The sequence below is a fragment of the Artemia sp. Qi Xiang Cuo genome, chromosome 18, assembly GCF_049724085.1.
Source record: "Artemia sp. Qi Xiang Cuo chromosome 18, ASM4972408v1, whole genome shotgun sequence".
Lineage (NCBI taxonomy): Eukaryota > Metazoa > Arthropoda > Branchiopoda > Anostraca > Artemiidae > Artemia > Artemia sp. Qi Xiang Cuo.
Genome location: NC_142811.1, coordinates 45183979 through 45210080, shown reverse-complemented (window position 1 = coordinate 45210080; position 26102 = coordinate 45183979).

Sequence of the window (26102 nt, the reverse complement as noted above, 5' to 3'; positions counted from 1 at the left end):
TTCTTAATATCCCTCTTAAACCCATTTTACAAGTTGAAGTACCCATCCTTTTCACCCAAAACTTTACTTTACAGCTTTTTGAATACCACAAAACCATGCAATACTTTTCAAAAGACATTTCAGAACAAGATCTTTTCTTAATGTCCCACCTAAACCCATTTTACAAGTTGAAGTACCCATCCTTTTCACCCACAACTTTACTTTAAAGCTTTTTGAGTACCACAACACCAAGCAATACTTTTTAAAAAGATATTTCAGAACAAGTTTTTTTTCTTAATGTCCGACCTAAGCCCATTTTACAAGTTGAAGTACCCATCCTTTTCACCCAAAACTTTACTTTACAGCTTTTTGAATGCCCCAACACCAAGCAATACTTTTCAAAAGGCATTTCAGAGCAAGTTCTTTTCTTAATGTCCCACCTAAACCCATTTTACAAGTTGAAGTACCCATCCTTTTCACCCACAACTTTACTTTACAGCTTTTTGAATACCAAAAAACCAAGCAATACTTTTCAAAAGACATTTCAGAACAAGTTCTTTTCCTAATGTCCCACCTAAACCTGTTTTACAAGTTGAAGTACCCTGTCTTTTCACCCACAACTTTACTTTACAGCTTTTTGCATACCACAGCACCAAGCAATACTTTTCAAAAAACATTTCAGAACAAGTTCACTTCTTAATACCCCTCTTAAACTCATTTTACAAGTTGAAATACCCATCCTTTTCACCCAAAACTTTACTTTACAGCTTTTTGAATACCAAAATACCATGCAATACTTTTCAAAAGACATTTCAGAACAAGATCTTTTCTTAATGTCCCACCTAAACCCATTTTACAAGTTGAAGTGCCCATCCTTTTCACCCACAACTTTACTTTACAGCTTTTTGCATACCACCACACCAAGCAATACTTTTCAAAAGACATTTCATAACAAGTTCTTTCCTCAATGTCCCATCTAAACCCATTTACAAGTTGAAGTATCAATCCTTTTCACCCACAACTTTTCTTTACAGCTTTTTGAATACCATAACACCAAGCAATACTTTTCAAAAGACATATCAGAACAAGCTCTTTTCTTAATGTCCCTCCGAAACGCATTTTACAAGTTGAACTACCCATCCTTTTCACCCATAACTTTATTTTACAGCTTTTCGAATACCCCAACACCATGCAATACTTTTCAAAAGACATTTCAGAACAAGTTCTTTTTCTTAATCTCCCTCCTAAGCCCATTTTAAAAGTTGAAGTACCCATCCTCTTCAGCACAACTTTACTTTACAGCTTTTTGAATGCCCCAACACCAAGCAATACTTTTCAAAAGACATTTCAGGACAAGTTCTTTTCTTAAAGTCCCTCCTAAACGCATTTTACAAGTTGAAGTATCCCATCCTTTTCACCCATAACTTTACTTTATAGCTTTTTTAATACCACAACACCATGCAATACTTTTCAAAAGACATTTCAGAACAAGTTCTTTTCTTAATGTCCTACCTAAACCCATTTTACCAGTTGAACTACCCATCCTTTTCACCCACAACTTTACTTTACAGCTTTTTGAGTACCAAAACACCAAGCAATACTTTTCAAAAGACATTTCAGAACAAGTTCTTTTCTTAATGTCCCACCTAAACCCATTTTACAAGTTGAAGTAGCTAGTCTTTTCAACCACAACTTTACTTTGAAGATTTTTGCATACCACAGAACCAAGCAATACTTTTCAAAAAACATTTCAGAACAAGTTCTTTTCTTAATGTCCCTCCGAAACGCATTTTACAAGTTGAACTACCCATCCTTTTCACCCAAAACTTTATTTTACAGCTTTTCGAATACCCCAACACCATACAATACTTTTCAAAAGACATTTCAGAACAAGTTCTTTTTCTTAATCTCCCTCCTAAGCCCATTTTAAAAGTTGAAGTACCCATCCTATTCAGCACAACTTTATTTTACAGCTTTTTGAATGCCCCAACACCAAGCAATACTTTTCAAAAGACATTTCAGAACAAGTTCTTTTCTTAAAGTCCCTCCTAAACGCATTTTACAAGTTGAAGTATCCCATCCTTTTCACCCACAACTTTACTTTATAGCTTTTTTAATACCACAACACCATGCAATACTTTTCAAAAGACATTTCAGAACAAGTTCTTTTCTTAATGTCCTACCTAAACCCATTTTACAAGTTGAAGTACCCATCCTTTTCACCCACAACTTTACTTTACAGCTTTTTGAATACCAAAACACCAAGCAATACTTTTCAAAAGACATTTCAGAACAAGTTCTTTTCTTAATGTCCCACCTAAACCCATTTTACAAGTTGAAGTACCTAGTCTTTTCAACCACAACTTTACTTTGAAGCTTTTTGCATACCACAGCACCAAGCAATACTTTTCAAAAAACATTTCAGAACAAGTTCTTTTCTTAATATCCCTCTTAAACGCATTTTACAAGTTGAAGTACCCATCCTTTTCACCCAAAACTTTACTTTACAGCTTTTTGAATACCACAATACCATGCAATACTTTTCAAAAGACATTTCAGAACAAGATCTTTTCTTAATGTCCCAGCTAAACCCATTTTAAATGTTGAAGTGCCCATCCTTTTCACCCACAACTTTACTTTATAGCTTTTTGAATACCACAACACCAAGCAATACTTTTCAAAAGACATTTCAGAACAAGTTCTTTTCTTAATGTCCTACCTAAACCCATTTTACAAGTTGTAGTACCCATCCTTTTCACCCACAACTTAACTTTGCAGATTTTTGTATACCACAACCCTAAGCAATACTTTTCAAAGGACATTTCAGAACAAGTTCTTTTCTTAATGTCCCTCCTAAACCCATTTTACAAGTTGAAGTACCCATCCTTTTCACCCACAACTTTACTTTACAGCTTTTTGCATACCACAACACCAAGCAATACTTTTCACAGGCATTTCAGAACAAGTTCTTTTTTTAATGTCCCTCCTAAACCCATTTTAAAAGTTAAAGTACCCATCCTCTTCAGCACAACTTTACTTTACAGCTTTTTGAATACCACAACTCCAAGCAATACTTTTCAAAAGACATTTCAGAACAAGTTCTTTTCTTAATGTCCCACCTAAACCCATTTTACAAGTTGAAGTACCCATTCTTTTCACCCACAACTTTACTTTACAGCTTTTTGAATACCCCAACACCAAGCAATACTTTTCAAAAGACATTTCAGAACAAGTTCTTTTCTTAATGTCCCACCTAAACCCATATTACAAGCTGAAGTACCCTCCCTTTTCCCCCATGACTTTACTTTACAGCTTTTTGCATACCCCAAAAGCAAGCAATACTTTTCAAAAGACATTTCAGAACAAGTTCTTTCTCAATGTCCCACCTAAACCCATTTTATAAGTTGAAGTACCCATCCTTTTCACCCACAACTTTATTTTACAGCTTTTCGAATACCCCAACACCATAAAATACTTTTCAAAAGAAATTTCAGAACAAGTTCTTTTTCTTAATGTCCCTCCTAAACCCATTTTAAAAGTTGAAGTACCCATCCTCTTCAGCAAAACTTTACTTTACAGCTTTTTGAATACCACAACACCAGGTAATACTTTTCAAAGGACATTTCAGAACAAGTTCTTTTCTTAATTTCCCACCTAAACCCATTTTACAAGTTGAAGTACCCATCCTTTTCACCCACTACTTTACTTTACAGCTTTTTGAATGCCACAACACCAAGCAATACTTTTCAAAAGACATTTCAGAACAAGTTCTTTTCTTAATGTCCCACCTAAACCCATATTACAAGATGAAGTACCCTTCCTTTTCCCCCATGACTTTACTTTACAGCTTTTTGCATACCCCAAAAGCAAGCAATACTTTTCAAAAGACATTTCAGAACAAGTTCTTTCTTAATGTCCCACCTAAACCCATTTTATAAGTTGAAGTATCCATCCTTTTCACCAAAACTTTACTTTACAGCTTTTTGCATACTACAACATCAAGCAATACTTTTCAAAAGACATTTCAGAACAAGTTCTTTTCTTAATGTCCCACCTAAACCCATTTTACAAGTTGAAGTACCCATCCTTTTCACCCACAACTCTACTTTACAGATTTTTGAATACCACAACAACCAGCAATACTTTTCAAAAGACATTTCAGAACAGGTTCTTTTCTTATTGTCCCACCTAAACCCGTTTTACAAGTTGAAGTACCCATCCTTTTCATCCACAACTTTATTCTACAGCTTTTTAAATACCACAACACCAAGCAATACTTTTCAAAAGACATTTCAGAACAATTTCTTTTCTTAATGTCCCACCTCAACCCATTTTACAAGTTGAAATACCTATCCTTTTCACCCACAATCTTACTTTACAGCTTTTTGCATACCCCAACACCAAGCAATACTTTTCAAATACATTTCAGAACAAGTTCTTTTCTTAATGTCCCTCCTAAACCCATTTTACAAGTTGAAGTACCCATCCTTTTCACCCACAACTTTACTTTACAGCTTTTTGAATCCCACAACACAAAGCAATACTTTTCAAAAGACATTTCAGAACAAGTTCTTTTCTTAATATCACACCTAAACCCATTTTACAAGTTGAAGTATCCATCCTTTTCACCCATATCTTTACTTTACAGCTTTTTGAATACCACAACACCAAGCAATACTCTTCAAAAGACATTTCAGAACAATTTCTTTTCCTAATGTCCCACCTAAACCCATTTTACAAGTTGAAGTACCCATCCTTTTCACCAACAACTAAATTTTACAGCTTTTTGAATACAACAACTCCAAGCAATACTTTTAAAAAGACATTTCAGACCAAGTTCTTTTCTTAATGTCCCACCTAAACCCATTTTACAAGTTGAAGTACCCATCCTTTTGACCCACAACTTTACTTTACAGCTTTTTGAACCCAGGGAGCCTAGTGAGAGAGACATGCAAAAAGCTAGGTTCATTTTTTTACTAAAGCAAGTGCTACCATCTATTTCAATTAAGGTATAGATGGAAGCACAATTGATTTTTCCTTCGCCTGGGCACCTGCAGCCAACCTACAATACCACCATTTTTTCAAGTGACTGCATTCACGTTAGGTTCGTTTAGGTTCACTTAGTTTGGCGCGCCATCTATACCTTAATTGAAATAGATGGTAGCACTTGCTTTAGTAGAAAAATGAACCTAGCTTTTTGCATGTCTCTCTCATTAGGCTCCCTGGGTTCAAAAAGCTGTAAAGTAAAGTTTTCGGTCAAAAGGAAGGGTACTTCAACTTGTAAAATGGGTTTAGGTGGGACATTGAGATGGGACATTTACAGCTTTTTGCATACCACAACATCAAGCAATACTTTTCAAAAGACATTTCAGAACAAGTTCTTTTCTTAATGTCCCACCTAAACCCATTTACAAGTTGAAGTACTCATCCTTTTCACCCACAACTCTATTTTACAGATTTTTGAATACCACAACACCCAGCAATACTTTTCAAAAGACATTTCAGAACAGGTTCTTTTCTTAATGTCCCACCTAAACCCATTTTACAAGTTGAAGTACCCATCCTTTTCACCCACTACTTTACTTTACAGCTTTTTGAATGCCACAACACCAAGCAATACTTTTCAAAAGACATTTCAGAACAAGTTCTTTTCTTAATGTCCCACCTAAACCCATATTACAAGCTGAAGTACCCTTCCTTTTCCCCCATGACTTTACTTTACAGCTTTTTGCATACCCCAAAAGCAAGCAATACTTTTCAAAAGACATTTCAGAACAAGTTCTTTCTTAATGTCCCACCTAAACCCATTTTATAAGTTGAAGTATCCATCCTTTTCACCAAAACTTTACTTTACAGCTTTTTGCATACTACAACATCAAGCAATACTTTTCAAAAGACATTTCAGAACAAGTTCTTTTCTTAATGTCCCACCTAAACCCATTTTACAAGTTGAAGTACCCATCCTTTTCACCCACAACTCTACTTTACAGATTTTTGAATACCACAACACCCAGCAATACTTTTCAAAAGACATTTCAGAACAGGTTCTTTTCTTAATGTCCCACCTAAACCCGTTTTACAAGTTGAAGTACCCATCCTTTTCATCCACAACTTTATTCTACAGCTTATTAAATACCACAACACCAAGCAATACTTTTCAAAAGACATTTCAGAACAATTTCTTTTCTTAATGTCCCACCTCAACCCATTTTACAAGTTGAACTACCTATCCTTTTCACCCACAATCTTACTTTACAGCTATTTGCATACCCCAACACCAAGCAATACTTTTCAAATACATTTCAGAACAAGTTCTTTTCTTAATGTCCCTCCTAAACCCATTTTACAAGCTGAAGTACCCATCCTTTTCACCCACAACTTTACTTTACAGCTTTTTGAATCCCACAACACAAAGCAATACTTTTCTAAAGACATTTCAGAACAAGTTCTTTTCTTAATATCACACCTAAACCCATTTTACAAGTTGAAGTATCCATCCTTTTCACCCATATCTTTACTTTACAGCTTTTTGAATACCACAACACCAAGCAATACTATTCAAAAGACATTTCAGAACAATTTCTTTTCCTAATGTCCCACCTAAACCCATTTTACAAGTTGAAGTAACCATCCTTTTCACCAACAACTAAATTTTACAGCTTTTTGAATACAACAACTCCAAGCAATACTTTTAAAAAGACATTTCAGACCAAGTTCTTTTCTTAATGTCCCACCTAAACCCATTTTACAAGTTGAAGTACTCTCCTTTTGACCCACAACTTTACTTTACAGCTTTTTGAACCCAGGGAGCCTAGTGAGAGAGACATGCAAAAAGCTAGGTTCATTTTTTTACTAAAGCAAGTGCTACCGTCTATTTCAATTAAGGTATAGATGGCAGCACAACTGATCTTTCCTTCACCTGGGCACCTGCAGCCAACCTACAATACCACCCTTTTTTCAAGTGACTGCATTCACGTTAGGTTCGTTTAGGTTCACTTAGTGTGGCGCGCCATCTATACCTTAATTGAAATAGATGGTAGCACTTGCTTTAGTAAAAAAATGAACCTAGCTTTTTGCATGTCTCTCTCATTAGGCTCCCTGGGTTCAAAAAGCTGTAAAGTAAAGTTTTCGGTCAAAAGGAAGGGTACTTCAACTTGTAAAATGGGTTTAGGTGGGACATTGAGATGGGACATTTACAGCTTTTTGCATACCACAACATCAAGCAATACTTTTCAAAAGACATTTCAGAACAAGTTCTTTTCTTAATGTCCCACCTAAACCCATTTACAAGTTGAAGTACCCATCCTTTTCACCCACAACTCCACTTTACAGATTTTTGAATACCACAACACCCAGCAATACTTTTCAAAAGACATTTCAGAACAGGTTCTTTTCTTAATGTCCCACCTAAACCCGTTTTACAAGTTGAAGTACCCATCCTTTTCATCCACAACTTTATTCTACAGCTTTTTAAATACCACAACACCAAGCAATACTTTTCAAAAGAAATTTCAGAACAAGTTCTTTTCTTAATGTCCCTCCTAAACGCATTTTACAAGTTGAAGTACCCATCCTTTTCACCCACAACATTACTTTACTGCTTTTTGAATACCCGAACACCAAGCAATACTTTTCAAAAGACATTTTAAAACAAGTTCTTTTTCTTAATGTCCCTCCTAAACCCATTTTACAAGTTGAACTACCGATCCTTTTGACCACAACTTTACTTTACACCTTTTTGAATACAACAACACCAAGCAATACTTTTCAAAAGACATTTCAGAACAATTTCTTTTCTTAATGTCCCTCCTAAACCGATTTTACAAGTTGAACTACCTATCCTTTTCACCCTTAATTTTTCTTTTCAGCTTTTTGCATACCCCAACACCAAGCAATACTTTTCAAAAGACATTTCAGAACAATTTCTTTTCTTAATGTCCCTCCTAAACCCATTTTACAAGCTGAAGTACCCATCCTTTTCACCCACAACTTTACTTTACAGCTTTTTGAATCCCACAACACAAAGCAATACTTTTCAAAAGACATTTCAGAACAAGTTCTTTTCTTGATATCACACCTAAACCCATTTTACAAGTTGAAGTACCCATCCTTTTCACCCACATCTTTACTTTACAGCTTTTTGAATACCACAACACCAAGCAATACTCTTCAAAAGACATTTCAGAACAAGTTCTTTTCCTAATGTCCCACCTAAACCCATTTTACAAGTTGAAGTACCCATCCTTTTCACCAACAACTATATTTTACAGCTTTTTGAATACAACAACACCAAGCAATACTTGTAAAAAGAAATTTCAGACCAAGTTCTTTTCTTAATGTCCCACCTTAACCCATTTTACAAGTTGAAGTACTCTCCTTTTGACCCACAACTTTACTTTACAGCATTTTCTACCCAGGGAGCCTAGTGAGAGAGACATGCAAAAAGCTAGGTTCATTTTTTTACTAAAGCAAGTGCTACCATCTATTTCAATTAAGGTATAGATGGCAGCGCAATTGATTTTTCCTTCACCTTGGCACCTGCAACCAACCTACAATACCACCATTTTTTCAAGTGACTGCATTCACGTTAGGTACGTTTAGGTTCACTTAGTGTGGCGCGCCATCTATACCTTAATTGAAATAGATGGTAGCACTTGCTTTAGTAGAAAAATGAACCTAGCTTTTTACATGTCTCTCTCACTAGGCTCCCTGGGTTCAAAAAGCTGTAAAGTAAAGTTTTCGGTCAAAAGGAAGGGTACTTCAACTTGTAAAATGGGTTTAGGTGGGACATTGAGAAAAGAAATTGTTCTGAAATGTCTTTTGAAAAGTATTGCTTGGTGTTGTTGCATTCAAAAAGCTGTAAAGTATAGTTGTGGGTGAAAAGGATGGGTAATTCAACTTGTAAAATGGGTTTAGGTGGGACATTAAGAAAGGAACTTGTTCTGAAATGTCTTTTGAAAAGTATTGTTTGGTGTTGTGGTATTCAAAAAGCTGTAAAGTAAAGTTGTGGGTGAAAAGGATGGGTACTTCAACTTGTAAAATGAGTTTAGGTGTGACATTGAGAAAAGAACTTGTTCTGAAATGTCTTTTTAAAAGTATTGTTTGGTGTTATATTCAAAAAGCTGTAAAGTAAAGTTGTGAGTGAAAAGGATGGGTACTTGAACTTGTTAAATGGGTTTAGGTGGGACATTAAGAAAGGAACTTGTTCTGAAATGTCTTTTGAAAAGTATTGTTTGGTGTTGTGGTATTCAAAAAGCTGTAAAGTAAAGTTGTGGGTGAAAAGGATGGGTACTTCAACTTGTAAAATGAGTTTAGGTGTGACATTGAGAAAAGAACTTGTTCTGAAATGTCTTTTGAAAAGTATTGCTTGGTGTTTGGGTATTCAAAAAGCTGTAAAGTAAAGTTGTGGGTGAAAAGGATGGGTACTTAAATTTGTAAAATGGGTTTAGGAGGGACATTTAGAAAAGAACTTTTTCTGAAATGTCTTTTGAAAAGTATTGCTTGGTATTTGGGTACGCAAAAAGCTGTAAAGTAAAGTTGTGGGTGAAAAGGATGGGTAGTTCAACTTGTAAAATGGGTTTAGGTGGGACATTAAGGAAAGAAATTGTTCTGAAATGTCTTTTGAAAAGTATTGCTTGGTGTTGTGGTATTCAAACAACTGTAAAGTAAAGTTGTGGCTGAAAAGGATTGGTACTTCAACTTGTAAAGGCAAAAAAAAAGCATTAAAAAATGGGGAGGGGGCTCTTTTGGGGCACCGGGGGGCCCTTTTGGGGTCTTGGGGCCATTTGGGAGCCCCGGGGGCTTGGGGGCATTTTGGGGACCGGGGGTCTTTTGGGATCCGGGAGCCTTTGGGGGCCGAGGGGTCACTTTTGGGTTGGGGTAGGCAACTTACAACACTTGTTCAAATGGATCTTGTGTATTATAACGACCACGGAGTTTCACCCAAATCATCTTCTAATTCATCTTCTAAAATCATCTTCTAAAATGTCTCAAACTGTTTCGCCCAAATCATCTTCTAAAATGTCTCAAACTGTTTCGCCCAAATCATCTTCTAAAATTTCTCAAACTGTTTCGCCTAAATCATCTTCTAAAATGTCTCAAACGGTTTCGCCCAAATAATCCCTAAACGTAATTTCTGCGTGCTCCTTTTGTTTTGGCATCCTTGCGCTGTCACATTTGAAATTCCCAGAAAAAAATTCCCGCGTTAATCTCTTCATCTATAAGGTGTTTTTGGTAACTCTATTAAGGCTTCGATAGAATATTCTATCGCTAAGCCTAAAGACCTGAGAAGCCATATTTAAAAATAGAATATCAATTTATCTCTGTCACTAAAGACCATTTATCCCTCAGACCTAAAGATCAAAGAAGCCATAATGTTTCTTAATTCCCCTTTCGTCGATCAATAATTCCCCGCCAATTATGCAAATCAATTTCTCAGAAATCCATTCCCCGCCGATTATGTAATCAATTTCTCCGAAATCCAGTTCCCCTCGAGTGGATCAATACATTGTTCCCGTTAATGCGCATGTGCAAACTTCGTCCCGGAGTCATTACACATAGAAACAACATATAAATCGACCTTGAAAAAGGGGGCATTGACCCCATTAGACTCGATCAATAATCCTTGAATAAATTATGTACTCGTAGTACTGGCTTAGAAACAGCCCCTGATTGACCTTGAGAAGATACATTCTTTTGATAACCGGATTATGTACTCGTCATATCTACAGAGGCCTCCCTACTGATGGGCGCGTGGGGGGGAATTCTCTCTCCGATTACTTTCGACTATTAATAAGGGCAAAGAGCCTATATACCCCCAGGGCATAGCATAGAACCTTAGCCCTGAGGGCTGTGGGGGGGGGGGTTCATACCCAAAAACATAATTTCTGGACCCTTCAATTACGTTCAACAAAATGGCTATATAAAAATGTTGATCGGAAGTGGTTGGGGAAATGAGAGGCGTGGGGGGGGGCATTTGCCTTCCAATCACTTTTGACTATTAATAAGGGCACTAGCCATCTTAAATCCCGACTGAATGAGCCCTTTTTGAAGTTTCTACGACAAAACTTTCTATAAAAACCTTACATACCCCCAGGGTATGACTTACAGCCTTTGCCCTGGGGGCTCTGGGGGGTTTGTCATCCTCAAAAACATAATTTCTGGATCTTTGAACTACTTTGAACAAACTACCTGTCTCAAATTTTGATTGAATGTGTTCGGGAAAATGGTGGGCGTGAGAATGGGCTAGTAGCCCTCCAATCACTTTCGACTATTCAAAAGGGCACTAGCCCTCTGAATTTCCAATCGAAAGAGCCCATTTTGAAGTTTCTGTGACAAAGCTTTCTATACAAACCTTATATGTCGTAAAGGCATAACTTACAACCCTTGCCATGGAGATTGTTGGGGGGGCAGTCATCCTCAAATAACTAATTTCCAGAACTTTAAACTACGTTGAGCAAAATCGTTATCTCAAAATTTTTATTGGATGTGTTTGGGGAAATGGTGGGTGTGAGCGGGGGTTTTATTGCCTTTCAATCACTTAAGAGCATTAGCTTTCTCAATTTCCAATCGAATGAGCCCTTTTTAGAGTTTCTATAGCACCGCTTTCTGTAAGAACCTTATATGCCCCTAGGATATAATTTACAACCCTTACCCTAAGGGCTGTGAAGGGCTTGTCATCCTTAAAGACCTAATTTCTTTAACTCTCAACTACGTTGAAAAAAATGTCTGTCTCAAAATTTTGTTTGGATGTGTTGGGGGAAATGGTGGGTGTGAGAGGGGGGGGGGGGTAGATGCGGTCCAATCACTTTCAACTATTAAAAAGGGCACTAGCCCTTTCAATTTCCAATCAAATTAACCCTTTTTGAAGTTTCTACGACAACGCTTTCTACAAAAACCTTATATGCCCCCAGGGCAAAATTTAAAACCCTTGCCCTGAGGACTCTGAGGGGGTTATCATCCTCAAAGACCTAATTTCCAAAACTTTCGACTGCGTTGAACAAAATAGATATCTCAAAATTTTGATTGCATGTGTTTGGGGAAATTGTGGGCGTGAGAGGGGGGTTAGTTGCCCTCCAATCACTTTCAACTATTAAAGAGGGCACTAGCCATTTCAATTTCCAATTGAATTAGCCCTTTTTTAAGTTTTTACGACAACTTAGGCCTTAGACCTCAGAACCTCATGTGCCTCCAGAAGTGCTTAGGGCATCCAAGAAGAGTCGCCAGTCATCTCTCATCGCTGCGGCCGACCAGATATCTTCCCATTCAGGTTGGATTGAGGCATTGAGGTTTGTGAGGTCAGCCCGGTAACTGCGTCGTAGAGTATTGTTGGGGCGTCCTCCTCTCCTTCTTGGACCATGTGGCTGCCACTGAAGGATGACCTTCGGTAGTCAATTTTCGGACATGATGATCACATGACCAAGGTATCTCCACTTCCTATTTTTGGTCACTTTGGTTACCAGTGTCTGAGATACCTTATGTCGTATAGTTGCGATTGTTACTTTTTGGGACCAGTGGATAATTTGAGTGTGCCTTAAGCAAATGTTTTCGAACGCCAGAAGTTTCTTTTCAAGTATTTGATCAATATGCCAAGTTTCAGAGCCATAGCAAAGCGTTGAGAGGACTTTGCTGTTGAACAGCCTCAGCTTGAGTCGGAGAGAGTACTTCTGGCTCCGCCAAATTTGAGACATTTTCTTGAAAGATGTATTAGCCTGGCCGATTCTTAACTTTCCTTCTCGCTGACACGATCCTGAATTGTGGATGGTACTTCCAAAAAAATTGAACTTCGTGACTTACTCTGTTGTTTGGTTATTGCCTTGTAGGTCAAGTTGAGATCCGGTGCTTGCCACACTTTTTGTTTTGTTGGTATTTATCTTAAGCCTAAAAGGTTCGGTAGCATCCCTGACTTGGTTAAGGTAATGCTGGAGCTTTTATTTGCAGGACACTAGGAGGCTGATATCGTCAGCCAAATCAACATCTCCGAGTCTCTTATTATGCAACTGGATCCCACGTCCATCGCAGGTCCGGAGAATATAACCAATGATAAAATTAAATAGCAGTGGTGATAGCACACAGCCTTGTCTTACCCCTGTCATCATACGAAAGTAACGGGTACTCCTGTCACTTGTCTTCACGCAGCATTCTGTGTCTTTGTAGAAGGCTTGAATGATTAGCAGGAGCTTATCAGAAATACCGTAGTATTAGAGAACCTTTCATAGCGTTTGATGATCAACCGAGTCGTAAGCTTTCTCGAAGTCTATAGATACCAAGTAAAGCTTATTGCGCCATTCATTCGCTTCTTCTAGCAGCATTCTAAGAATAAATACAAGATCAGCCCATGATCGGTAAGGCCGGAATCCATGCTGCACCTCTCGGAGATGTTCCTGCAACGCTGGTTGGATTCTGCTAAGAAGTATAGTCACACTTTCGACAACATTTTCTATAAAAACCTTATATGCCCTTAGGGCATAACTTACAATCCTCGCCCTGAGGGCTGTGGGGGGTTTGTCATCCTCAATGACCTAATTTCCAGAACTTTCAACTATGTTAAACAAAATGGCTATCCCAAAATTTTTATTAGATGTGTTTTGCGAAATGGGGGGCCTGAGAGGGGGGTCAATTGGCCTCCAATGACTTTCGACTATTAAAAAGGGCACTAGCCCTTTGAATTTCCAGTTCAATGAGCTCTTTTTTAAGTTTCTACGACAACGCATTCAATAAAAACATAATATGCCCCCAGGGCATAAAGTACAATCCTTGCCGTGATGAATTTGGCGGGAGTGTCATCCTCAAAGTCATAATTTCAAGATCTTTCAACAACGTTGAATAAAATGGCTACCTCAAAATTTTTATAAGATGTGTCTTGGGAAATGGTGGACTTGAGAGGGGGGTTAGTTACCCTCCAATCACTTTCAACTATTAAAAAGGGCACTAGCCCTTTGAATTTCCAGTTGAATGAGCCCTTTTTGAAGTTTATGCGACAATTTTTACAATAAAAACCGTATGTGTCCCAATACTCCCAAGGGCATGTACAACCCTTACCCTTAGGACTTGGGGGGGGAGTGTCCTCCTCAAAGACATAATTTCTGGATCTTTAAACTACGTTGAACTAAATGGCTATCTCAAAATTCTAATTGGATGTATTTGGTGAAATGGTGGCGTGGAAGGGGTGTTAGTTGCCTTCCAATCACTTTCGACTATTAAAAAGGGCAAAAGCCCTTCCGATTTCCAATCGAATGAGCCCTTTTCCAAGCTTCTACGGCAACTCCTTCGAAACAAAGTGCCCTGGTCCAAAACCAAGAAACCCCCCCCCCCCCCCCAAAAAAAAAAAAAATTAATAAATAATACACTGTGCCAACATTGTTCTTTACTTAGGCAACGCTATTGCACTGCCTATGATTCCAAATATATAATATTCATTCATCTCCAAATAAATAAAACTCGTAAGTTTAGTGTTACCCATCAAAACCTAAGAGCCTAGGAAAGTTTTCCAGATTTTCAAAAAGGTGGAAACCCAAAAAGTCAAGGAATCTTAATGAAAACCGTACCATCAGATTCAGCATATGAGAGGAATTTACTCTAGGTTTGAAGCTTCCGTCTTCAAAAATGTGAAATTTTGTATTTTTTTGGCAGAAGAAAGATCACGGGTGCATGTGTATTTGTTGTTTTTTTCCCAGGGTTAATTATATCAAACCACTGGTTCTAGAATATTGGGAGAGTGCTCATTCGAACGAAAAATATAAGTTTTAGTGCTTTTTTTTAAGTGACCGAAAATATTTGAGGGCAACTAGCCTCCCTCCCAAGCCCCTCTTTTCTTCAAAATCTTCTGATCAAAATTTTGAGATAGCCATTTGGTTCAGCATAGTTGAAAGATCTGATAGTTATGCCTTTGGGGATAACATGACCCCCCTCCCCGAGCCCCTGGGTAAAGGGCAGTAAATAACAATATTTTTTCTTTGTTTGTGTATAGCATTTGTTATTGGGAAATATGCAGACATTTTAGGGAGAGGGGGAATTATCAGCTGGGTGGAATTTTCCACAGGAAGAAGTTTCTGTGAGGGGTGATGTTTCTAGGGGTGAGCTTTCCTGGGGAAGTTTTACACTGACGGAATTTGCGAGACTTCCTATTCGAAATCCTTTTTATTTGTTCTACTTTCTCTTTAGCAACTCAATTTTGCATGTGAAGATATTCCAGGAGAATTGTCCAGGAGAAATTTTCCGTGGTATTGGAACTGTATGGAGGATTTTGCCTTAGGGGGAGCAATTCTGCAGAAGAAATTCTCCATGTAGTAATTTTCCACAGAAGCAACTTTCCACTGGGAGGAGGGGGAACTCCGAGAAAATTTTCCCACTGAGGGCAATTTCCAGCGTTAATTGAAAAACGATAAGAAACCTGTCTTTTTCTAATGAAACTATGCTAAGGAAAATTTTTCAGGAGGAATCGTCCGCAAGAAGTTTTCGTAGGGGTGGGAATTTTATATGTATGGGGAGCCGTATTTCCCGGCATTATTCGAAAAACGATGAGAAATTAATTTTTAAACAGCTTTTTTCAACCGAAAGTGAAGAGCAACATTGAAACTTAAAATGAACAGAAATTATTCCTTATAATTGGGGGGTTTCTCTCTCCTTCATACCTCGCTCTTTATGATAAATTTTGATTTTTTTCCAATTTCTTTTAGAGCGACTCTTGAGATACACAAGGGCCGATTAATTCGAATAAGAAGCCTTTTTGGAAGTGCTAAAATAAACTTTGGCGTCAAGAACGAGGGATTAAGCATGGCACAAGCCCCCTAATATGCAAAATAATTTATGCTCTTGTTAAATTTTAATATTGTTCCTAACTTTCAGATGAAAAAAATCGTTTTTTTATTTAGTTACTCAAAGAAACCATTCACTGGACCCCACCTTACTTGAAAACAAATCTTTCCTTAAATGTAGTAATTGGGGCATTTTCTTCTTTCCCCAAGTAATAATAAATTGCCCCTCCCTGACACAAGCAAATTCATTTCATATAAGAATAAATTGAAATTTTGAGAAAATACCAAAATTGTGTCAAGGTACCAAAATTTTTCTATGAATTGATAGTAGTAATGTTGGCTTAAAAGTTTTGCTAATGATTGGACTTAATATTGAGTAATAGTATAACAGTAGTACGAGCAGTCCTTGTCAGACTAGTCGTAGTAGGATAGTCGCGCATTGATGCAACTTTTGCCTCAGATATGACGTCACATGTCTCATATATCCTGAAACACCAGCTTACGTTAAAATCAAACACAAATCAAACACAAAACCCATTCTTAATGGGTTTTGATGTTGAATATATTGTAACTCTTGCCTCATAATTTTAATCGATAATATCATCAGTTCTTAAATACCAACATTGCCGAGGATCAAACACTATTTAGAAAGTATGAACCACAGTTTATATAAGTTTACCGCAGGTGATTTCTGGCTCTTCATTCTCGGTGTGAACAAAAAGCTCCTCCCACTTATTTGCGCGCTTATTGTCCACTTATTGGTGAGCCGGCCAAGTGGTCAAGTGGTTTTGCCAGTACTTGTTCCGTAGGTGATTTATACTTTGTGTACCCGTGAAAAGATCTAATGTCGCTTATGTTTATACGTTCTCTGGAGCACTCTCACTTCGGCCCGGGTTTTTATAATGGGTGAGATAGGGAAAGATCATACTGCTAATTATATAAACTGTGGTATGAACTAAATGTATTCTGGAATCCTATATTGCAGTATTGACCTCAGATTTGTAATCAGTAAGCTGAGTGAAAAAAGGCACACAAGGGCCACAATTTGCGGACTCTCGTCTTGCCATCTGAAATTCCTTGCATGACTCTGATATCCAAAAATGGTTGCGTATCAACCATTTATATTTAATACATTTAATGTTTTCTTTGTACATTTTTTTTATTTCAATATTGACCTCAGATTTGTAAGCCACGTTCAGAAGCCCTTAGATGCCAACTTTTGTGAAAATAAAACACAATTTGTAATGTATTTTACTTATAATCTTTTGATTTAGGACTTCCTTGTTAAAAAGTTTGCCTCCTAATTATAGTCAGCATACTCGTAGCTTCATATATTTCGTACGCAGGACTCTAGGGAGAGCAAGGAAGGGAATACTTGAGGAATGTACAACTGTAGGCCCTTCACTTTCCCTCCTCCCCCTTAATCCTGCAGATTTAAATCTTTGCAAGCCTCTGATTTCCACAAGATATGACATGTCCGTCTTCTATTTCACATGAATCTATAAATTATGTGGTTTTCATGAGTTATTCGAAAAAATTGAATTTATCGTGTCGTTCTCCGAAGTGACTATTTGGATCTTTCAACCTGTTTGATTAAAATGGTAATCTTAAAATTTGGATACTTATGATACTTATGATTTGATACTTATGACTTTACTTATGATATATGATTTTAATTATGATAGTTATGATTTGATACTTATAATTTTACTTATGATATATGATTTTACTTATGATACTTATGATATACTTATTATTTTAACCTAAACGGCCCATAACTGTGCTAAGGCCTATAGGATTTTTACGGAGGGTGATAGATTTCCTCGGATTGTTTTGGCCCTTAAAATAGGCACTAGAACATACAATTTAATAATGAATGAACCTTTTACTGCTTTGGTATGATCATTCTTTCTTTATTCAGACGAAATCCGAAAAGACGAAGTCAGTCTCTACTAAGTTAATGCTATTGTATTGATCATGATACTAGCCTTTGGTTTTTAAGCCACAAAATCAAATCACTGTAATTCGTGCTGAAATCTTCATGCACATTGACTAGACTCTAAGGGGTTATTTACCGCTGATAATTATTTTCAAAAGAAGACAATAAACATTAATTATAGACTTTTCTGATTCTTTAAGAACTGAAGGTCTATACTTAGATGTAATAATTTAACCGGCAATTGCCTTTTATTTGTCTCTTTTGTTTAGTTTATTTTGGCTTTGTATTTTAAACAAAGAATATAGTAGAATCATTGTAGTAAATAGTTGTTATCTTTTGGCTAAACTCCATGGTGGACTTTTCAAGGATGCTGAACTTCAGAATTTTCACAGTTAAGTTATTATTTGTACCATTTTTATATATTTTCCGCTCTTTTTTAAGAACACAGAGTCAATTTATATTTTTTTAAAATTTCGGCATACCTAGCATGGTGGTGCCAATTTTATATTGGAATAAAACTTATGAAGGAAATTATTCTGCGGAAAGTAATGAACGAAATTAAAGACTCAAGCAAGAAAAAAATAACTTTGAAGATTGTTATTATTTTGAGATGTTTATTTATAATTACTATGAGAGGTCTTATCTTCAATGCTTGATAAAAACATTCCTTAAAAACACCTGTTTATTAATAACGATCGAACAGCCGAACGTACTTGGCAGTTTTCTTTGCCCGCTTTAAAATCGTGTTTTGTAAAATGCAGTGACCGCCATGCACTCTTATTAAACTCTTCATATTCAAATCCTATATGAACATTTACAGCAATCTCTATTTTTATAAAATAAAGAGTGTCAGTGGGAATTATCATCAGTAATTTTCATATAATTAAAATTGTTATTCATATTAGAAAAGTTGCTCTGACTCACGCAAGCCATACAATTGCTTTTTGGATCTTTAAAATTCCCTGAAACTTTAAAGTCTTTTACCACTTCTATTTATTTACATTTCATTAACTTTTTAATCTCCCCCCCCCCCGCGAAGTTTCCATCCAAGTTCATTCGAGCGAATGTATATGAACGGACTTTTCCTTTATTTTTTTTTATGAAGAAGTATCAAAAATTACCATAATGATATTTAAATCACGTCAGTTGGCTGCAGAGCCACTTATGGCTCAAAGACCACATCTTTGAAGTTCAGCCAATTAATTACGATTCAGAGTATATGGTTCAGCCATACTAAACAGAAAGCTATTCCCACAATGGCTCAATTTTTTTAGCTAAATATAAAATAGAATATATTATTATCAGCCGAGGTTTCATTTTCCAAATTTGGCTAAGCTAAAATTCTGAATATATCATATTTTATCTAGCCTAGAAAATTCAAAACTGATTCCTCGAAAGTTCTTTTTCACTTAATGTGGAAAGAAACCGTATTTAACCCAAAACATTGCAACCCTTCCCTAAATTGGCCATCATTCTCTTTTTATGCTTCTTTGAAAAAGCCCAACATATATCCAACCCTTTATGTTTTCTCTTTGAAATGAAAAGAATAAAAGAAAGGGTATTTTACATAAATATTCCTTTTGTAAGTAACTGTGGGAATCGCTTACCATTCGACGTAGGAAGATGTATCTATTGTCCCCACAGGTGTGTCATTGTTGTAATATACCACCTTTCCTATTGTATTGACTATACAGATGCTGAATAGAGAGCCCTTATTGTTAATTTATTGTTCTGTTTCATACTATATTATGATTTCGTCACGTTGCGTTCTGCCTCAAACGGCTGGTGTTCGGGGGTACTCAAGAAGACAAAACTGTAAAAGTATTGTTTATTGTCTTTAGCAGACGAATAAAATGCTAATACTGCTACTTCCAATAGTTCGTCGTAACATTAAGCTCCCTGAGGTTCACGTAAGTACACACACTCCTCCTTTATCCGACTCTTTTTGGAGCTTCACTCTTCAGGACAGTTTTGTTCAGCTCACTGCTTGATATAGTGTTACTCAAACGAGTGATTGAATCTGCACTCAGAAAATTTTTCTGGAAAACATCTAGCAAATTTTTCTCAATTGCTAGATGAGTATATGCTTTTCAGCCATTCTTAGAAACTGACATTTCAGGTGCTCCAAGTATGTTGATCAAAATTCTAAGAATAATTTTTAAGGAGGTGTCTTGGACATGAGGATAGAACATTTTTCTTGTCAAGAATTATCATTTTGTCTTTCCTTATAATAAAATTTGTCTTGTGCAATGGGGTTTCTTATAGCCTATCTTGCTCTCGAGCCCCCAAGCAGGATTGGTAATATCACTAGTTTCAGGGATTGTTTCCTCTCCCTGGTAGTATTTTTCCCTGTAGTGATTTCTAGCTATTTGCCGGAATTTGTGTTATTGTCAAGCTTTTTCTCAAACTGTCTAGACTTTTTGATGTCTAGACTTTATCTAGTTACTTTACAATTTACATAATTTTTCTTAGTTCCAGGATCAAGAAGTTACACTTGGAAATTGTCCAAAATAAGAAATTGAGACATTCGTGCGACAAATCTCATAAAAAATGTCTCTAAGAAGCCAATTTAGCTTAAAGTGACCTGTATAAATGTTTCTATTCAGGGTGGAGGGCTAACAGGATTGAACCCCACCCGAAATTTTTGTTTTACCCGTACAAAATAGCAAACATACAAATAATATATGCCCACGGGAAGTTTTTTTTATAACCCCCCACATCCCCGCGAACAAATATCCTGGATACGACCCTGCTTGTGTGTTACACTATTTGTTCTCTAGTCTACTGATTTTGAACAATTTGTTTGATGCGGTATTTTTTTTTTTTTCCTAAGGGCCAATACCAGCCTTACTTCCATTTTCCGAAGTATCTTTCTACAGGTCTGTAAAAGAAGTTATGAAGAGTAAAGTGAATTTATTAGAGCATGTAAAAATTATTTCATTTTAGGAGGGTTAATATCTCGGAGGAGGGGGTGAGTGACAAATTTGAAAATAGAATCTTCAAAACATTAGATCTAAACGAAAAATATAAGAGACTACAGGTTTAATAGAGACTGTTGGGGTAAGAATGCGCGTCCAAATCCCTCCCATCCCGAAACTGGCTAAAAGAATGTATTGTGGAATAATAAAATTGAGCTTTGCCTCAGGCATACGAAAAGCAAGGTTTTTAGCAATAAGACAGTTCATTGCAAAAAATGATTTTACACATGTAAAACTGACAAAATTCAAATGACTTGAATTGCTTGACTCATGTCCCACACGTCATTTGGCCACTTTCGGGGAAAGCTACAAACTGTTCTCGTCAACTATGCACAGCGGGCTGGCAAATTGTCATCCACAAAATCTTTACTTCCTCAGCCCCATATATGACACGTAATAGGAGGCTTCTGAAGAGCGATACTTCGCATGCTCTCTCCATATTTTCCGCAGCACCATATTCTCATGGCCTAGACAGAGACTGGTTAAATAAATAGATGACACTGAGTGTGTGGCATAAATCATCTGAAAGAATAAATGCTGAAGCACTGGGATGCCAACCCCTCCCATTAGCGCAAAGCCTACAGAAAAAAAGTCCCTCTCCGTGAGGCCACTGGAAACAAAACATATAACAATAGCCCATCCCATTGTATCAGAATAATTGTACATATCACATACAAAACATTTTTAACGGCTCCGTATGTCCCATTATGCTTTTGTTAAGCGACCTTTTACTATTGTGGCAATATCAGCTGTTTTATGCCATTGTAGGACTTGATTCTTGCATGAATGATACCTTTTGAAGCTTAGTCAGGCGAGAGTTGAGAACATTGGACTATATTCGGGAAGTACAGCCCACCTGTTGCCCTTACATAAAGCACCCCCACGAAAAATCTTGAGATGAAGTTGAATGGAGCCTTGGCTCAAAAGAATAAAATCGTAAATATTTATTTCCTTGGCATAGTCTGTTAAGGATGTAAAGGACTAAACCGTCCATGGTAGACTGCACCCTATCTATGGAAATGTGTGCGGGAAAAAAATTTAGCCCCCCGTAAATATCCTGATTGCTGACCCTGCTAGTGACTTCTTTTGAATTTTAACAGTGTGGTAAAAGCTATTCGGACAATCCAACTTTTTGAACCCTTCCATGGGCTTAATAAAATTTATTTGCCATGTTCATTTTGTTAATTACTTTGCCTTATTTAATTTATTATGTAGAATAACCCTTAGTCTTTCAGGTTAACCCCCCACTCATTTTTTTCATATTTTTTTCCACAAGTTTTTTCGGTGGAGCTTCTTATATCATGGTTGTAGCAATTGCTTTAACTTAGTAAAGAGCGAACCACGGTCCATAAAAACCAAAAATTAAAAAAAAAGTTTGAAAAAAATGTGTATTGAGGAAAAATTGTTATTTGAGCTGACTGACGAATGGTTCAATCAACCTTAATAATAAAAATTATTAAAGGCTTAATTGAAAGTAAAAGGAATTTCGACAATAGTCTTATCACTTCGTGCATAAATCAGATTAGGTCCAAAGAAAATACAGAATTAAAATATAATCCCTAATATTTTCCTCTGCAATTTTATTTCTTATACTAAAAATTAAAAAAAAGCTTAAAACAAGGCCGTATGAAGGGAAAGAAGGTTATGGAGTTTGAGCCCCCCTCCCCCCGAAAAGAAGAAATTTTGTCCAACTCGCAAAAACACAAACCAATTCTGATGCGTTTTAAAGTCTTTTATTGTACCCCCCCCCCCGAACAAAAATCCTGGATGCGTCCTTGGCTTTAGAATAATTCTGTGCATACGACCCTGAATGATAAGCAAAATTATGTTAACATCAAACCAATCATTCTTTCCGCTTACATTACACTTCAGCCACAGTAATTTAAAGTAGGCCTACTACCTGAAATAATTTTGGAAACGTGATCAATCTCTGATCATATCTATCATATTATGATCATATCATGATCATATCTGAAAACAGATATGATCAATCTCTACAAGCAAATAAGTTCTATGTATTGGTGTACTTAAGTTTCTTCTAGTTTAATTGGATCCACAGATATTACGAGTTTCTCCTCTTTGGAAATCACGTTACACTCCAAAGTTTAGAAAAATTTGTCAAGAAAAATTTCGAAACTATAAATTTTGTTTTAAAACTTGTTTCTGCCAAATTATCCAAGGTATAAAAAAATATCTTACAAGCAACTACTTAATAAAAATGGTCAAAAACTCTAAGCTTATTTTCAGTTTTTTAACTGTCCTAAAAACTGCGCGTTGTGCAATATACCGTCTTTAGAATGACGGTATTTGATCTGTAAAATCCGTTTCCTTCAATATTCGTTTACCTCTAGTTTTACATAATAGATAAGCTAAAATGAAAGCATATTTTCTAGTACAAACGTGGTTATACTTATATCGAAACAGTAAATTATATCAAATTAATTAGCTCGATTATTTAAGGACATTCAAAAGATCAAACAATTTATTGTGTATTTCTTCCGTTATTTTTTTTCTTTAAATAAAAATGGCTAATAAAAAGTAGCAATCACAGTGGTAAATTTTGACCATCTATGACCTTCTATGTAATTAAGTTGTTTTCTTAAGAACAGTAATATTCACAAACACAGACTATTCAACAATATACTTTACTGGAAGTCATACGTTCTTTTTAGATGTGGGAAACTGTTTCAAAAAAGTATTTTAATCTATAAGAAAGCACTGTTTTTGTTCTGAACTATAGGACAGTTAGAAAATTCGACTTCACAAAAAAGGTGTTTAAAAACTAGCTGTCCTGACAATCGTTCAATTGCATGAGTTATTTTCTAACTCTTCAATTTGATTGGATGTATGGTGTGCTGGCATATATACAGAGAAAGATTTTGAGGGATTCCATATTTCGGGAGAAGCAAAATCAAAATAGAAATCGTTAAATGTTTTATTCCTAGTTTATTGAGATAGCTAAGAAATAAACTATTCTTTAGAATCAGAATTTCATCCTTAATCAAAATATGACCTTCATTTCAGTAACAAATTTACTTTACTGGGCCCCCCCCTTAATGGTCAAATACATGATGCTTTCCCGTATATTAGCCATTCAATGTCTAATGCTTTCACTCTGTTGCCCTTTTACCGTTGATTGGAGAGGGCTCCGTTTATTTTAGTGTTTGTTTTTAAGGTTTGCCTGTTTTTCTATTATTTTTTTTTTTTTAGAGAGACAGGTATTCATTATACTAAAGAAAAACATCAGCATTAACAGCCACATTGAAAAATAACAAAACTCGTCCGAGGGGGTGGTAACAATACACAAAAATAATACAGGACAAAATAAATAACAAAAAAACTAATACAAACCACACATCCTAATCGGAACCACAAACGTTACAGCTAAACAATTTTATTTTTATGATTATAACCATACCCCAAGACGCTGTAATTATTTTTTTACCCCCCCCCCCTCCCAAAAAAAATCATACCTACTATAAAGAGTTTATTTAAGTGCTCTGTTAAACAAAGAAATATCACTAACATTTTCGATAATCTGATCAGGATGGTTCTGATCATGTTTTGATAATTTAGCAAACTTGAGACCCTCGGTCCACGATTAAGACACTCGATCTTGATACTTCATTGATTGTTTTGAACCCGTCGACTTTTGTACCATGTTGTAGCCTAAAAATAAATAAAGGTGTATGTAACTCTCGTAGTCCTACTCTCGTAGTGACAGTATCCTTAAGGTTCCTTCACATTGAAAACGTAGGGCTTTACGTTACTTTCAATCGTAAGGTTGTTACGTTTAGTGTTACGGGTCTTACGTTTATGTTCCTTCACAACGAAAATCTTCCCTTCACACTGCAACGTTAATTGTCTATAGTATAATACACTTTCACCGCACAAAAACCATCACAATCATCATTCGCAAAAGGTTTTCAATTCCAAAACATGGTACAAATAACCAGAGACAGTGAAGATGATTTGGTACTCGCTGCTGTAGCTATCCTTGAGGAATCTAATCAACAAGTAAAGTATGTTGTCCTATTTATTTAAGTTTTCTGTAAATATTCAACATAATTCAGGTCTTTCCTAATTGAATAATTGTTTAGGGGAAGTTTCATTTAGAACCCTAAAAGGTGAACCACTCCATATTAACCAAAAGTTTAAAAGAATGTTTCTAAAAAAACTGTCTATTGAGAAAAGTTGCCATTTGCAGCTGCAAAATTCCTGCAACTATTTTTTAGAGACAGAATTTTAAATTTCTGGTTACTATGGGCTGTTTTGAGCCCTTTTAGCCAGTGGCCAGCATTTACCCCCTCCCCCCAAAAAATTTCTTTCATTAAGCACCCCCCCCCTACCGCTGGTTTGTCTAAAATCACTTTTGACTTAAAAAAAGGACTTGAACTTTCAATTCCTGATCTAATGAGCACCCTCTGCATTAGGTTGAGGTGTGGATGAGGAAGGGGTAGTCCCCCTCCTATACAGAATAAATTCTGCTCATTTTGGGGTTTAATGTTACTCAATACTTTCATAGTAGCAGAGTAGACTAGAAATATTCCATGAAAGCATAAAGGGAGTAGATAACAATATCACATTTTTATGCGTTTTTTAAGGTTTCTTTTGTACCCCTCCCCCAAGAAAAATCTTAATTACAGCTTTGGGGGTAATACAACAAGTTCTACCTTCACCTTCCCTTATAATTAATTCTATATTTATCTGATATACCCTTTGAGGTATCTCCCTCCCTCCCAAACTACAAATAATCAGAAAACCCCATTGTAGAAGTTTAAGTGCCTTTTTAAGTTTTGTAATTTATCCATTGCTTACATATAGTATTTTTTATTGTGAAATATAGGGAAATTTTAGGTGGAGTTTTATGCAGGACAGGGGGGGGGGTGTTATTGTCAGGGTGAATTTTCAATGGGGAGTAAATTTTTGGGAATAAGTTCCATTCAACAAGGATTATTTTCTGGGGGGGTAAACGCCTAGAAATTTTTTAGGCACGTAAGTGCTTGAAATATAATCTTCCCCAGAAGCAATTACTGGATTATGAAAGAATATAAAAAGGGCATCCACTCATATATTAGAATTCATCCTAACTAATGTTGTAAACTTAAATAATTTCCTGCTGCTTTTCCATTTACGAAAAAACAAGCAGGAAAAAACGGGTTTTAATTTTAATAAAGCAATGAAACAGAAATAAATAAAAACCATTCAATGCTTAAAAAAAAATATTGCGAATATTCCGGCCTCACGAAAAAACGAAAAAAAATGTTTTTAAAAAAATAACACAAACATAAAATATGAAAGAGGGCAAAGTTAGCAGATTTCAAATAAAGATTAAAATTAAGTAAAATTTACAGCCAGTCCATTTCCTATTGTATGAATAACAAGGCACGGCATATAAAATAAAATATAAAATAAAATGATCCTAAAAACTATTTGTTGCCGAAGCTACTC